The sequence below is a fragment of the Triticum dicoccoides genome, chromosome 4B (assembly GCF_002162155.2).
Source record: "Triticum dicoccoides isolate Atlit2015 ecotype Zavitan chromosome 4B, WEW_v2.0, whole genome shotgun sequence".
Lineage (NCBI taxonomy): Eukaryota > Viridiplantae > Streptophyta > Magnoliopsida > Poales > Poaceae > Triticum > Triticum dicoccoides.
The window spans coordinates 72,274,373-72,276,487 of record NC_041387.1 but is presented as its reverse complement, the minus strand read 5'-3'; the positions used below and the strand labels follow the sequence as shown (position 1 = coordinate 72,276,487).

At 39.2% G+C, this 2,115-nt stretch overlaps 1 long non-coding RNA gene across 1 annotated transcript; it reads right to left on the bottom strand.

The window, feature by feature from the left end:
* Positions 1-378: 378 nt before the first annotated feature.
* Positions 379-788, bottom strand: LOC119294416. Its single transcript, XR_005143420.1, has 3 exons — positions 695-788; positions 575-617; positions 379-483 (listed from the first exon to the last, which is right to left on the bottom strand). It is a non-coding gene; the product is annotated as an uncharacterized LOC119294416 (long non-coding RNA).
* Between the last annotated feature and the right edge of the window lie 1,327 nt (positions 789-2,115).

Genomic DNA, 2,115 nt, shown 5'->3' with positions numbered 1-2,115 from the left:
TATATACATCCTCTTACGGAAATTGGCTTTGGCTCATAGGTGTATATGCATCCAAATTCATATGTACTTTAGCCGACGCCAATCGGTTGGACTGCAATAGATTGCCGCTTCACGATGACCGTGACGCCGTGGATACCCTTACGTCGCCACCATCTACACTGCATGCATGTAGAAATTCTCAAACTAGGAAGAAAAAAAACTAATACATAGTAAGGATGAGATTGATACGTTGAATTATTATTTCTGCAGGACACGCTGAATTCATATATAGATGTACTTCCTCCGTTAAGAGCGTTTTGATCACTCTTAACGTTTTGATCACTATTACGTATCTTCGTATCTGAGGAAGAAACAACCGGCACACGCGTGATTGGGAGTGGAGGTGCAGATGATCACGGGACGAGGTGAACACAGCGGCATCTCATCGCCATTGCCGCCCGTCGTCCAAAACGGAGTACCGTGACTGTCTGTCCGGAGTCATCGCTGTAAGAGAATGCATACATGTATAAGATCAAAGATTAACAAAGCTATTAACAGGTACCACCTGAGTTTGCACCAACGATTATACTCATACCTATTAGTGAGCCAGTGCTCATGCATTGTTTGGTCTCGTTGATCTTGCAAATAAGGATAAAAGGTTATATACCCTTTCATCAGATTATATACACGGGATTAGTGGATGAGTGCAGCATACCTCGTGTGAGATCTAGCCAATTCTAACGAGAGTAGTAGTCACTGGAGAGTGTTGGATGCCGGAGTCCTGCTGGGTAGAAACGGGAATGACGTGGTCGCACATGACGACGGGTAATGAATGCGTCCATTTGGTAGCACCGTGGATGATCGCCGTCTCGCAGAGCTGTCGGCGGGGATGATGACGCAGCTAGACGGAGATCACATTCTGGACCAAGCAGATCGAGACGAGGGGATATTTTCCCAGCGACCAAGATGTGTATGGAAAACTAGACATAAAAAAAGTTCTCAAAACTGTTAATCATGTATTTCAAAAATGTTAATCGTGTATATAGGAAACTGTTTTAGAAGGAAGAAAGAAACAAAAGTAAAAAGGAACCAATGAAAAAGAGAACGAAACAGAAAAAATAAGAAAATAAAATTAAAAAGTAGTAAAAAATCGAGAAAGAAATGAAGAAAACCGATGAAAAAGCAAACATAAAAAAATGAAAACCATGCAGAAACAAGAAAAAAAGAAAAAAAGAACAAAACCTAAGGAGCGAGGTAAGCCAACCAGGGAACACCATCGAACAAAACCGAGCAAAGGAAAAAAAAGCAATGAAAAAGGGCCAGCCCAGTAGTTACAGCGCAAGGGCATTCTCTTCTAGGAGACGGAAATAGCCCTCGTACGCGCTGGGCCGGCCTATTCTGCCTTATTTTCCCTGCTAAAAGCTGCAAAAGCACATGATTCGAACCAGCGCCGTCCTCATTAGATAAAGCAGAAGTAACCATCCCGACCAGCTGTCCCATTGTGATCATTTACAACTTTCCCAGGCTTTTATTTCTTTTTAATGTCCGTGCCCAAAACCGTTTTTCCTTGTTCGTTGGCTCTTATATGGTTTTTTTCTTTCTTTTTCGTGCCCCAAATTGATGAGCGTTTTTCTGTTTCGTTTTTCTATTTTATTTTTTTCCTTTTTCTTCTTCCTAGGTTCGATGAACTTTTTTCAAATCCATGAACTTATTACTGAAAATTGATGATTTTTTATCACATCGATGAACTTTTTTTCAAATTCAGTGAACTTTTTCCGAACGGGATGAACTTTTTTAAAAATTCGGTGAACTTTTTTTCGAATTCGATGAACTTTTTTCAGAATTCGGTGAACTTTTTTTGAATTCGGTGAACTTTTTGCGAGGCCAAAGTTGCCTATACGCTATTTGATGAACTTCTTCCTGAAAATCCATGAACCTTTTTTTTTAATCATGATTTTTTTTAATCAAAATCGATGAACTTTTCTCAACATCCGGTGAAATTCTTTCAAATTCGTGAACTTCTTTTGGACTTTAAAAAAAAATCGTGAACTATTTTCAAAAACTGGTGAACTGTTTCTCAAAATTGGTGAAATATTTTCGATTTTTTGATCATTTCTTTGAAAATCCGTGAATTGT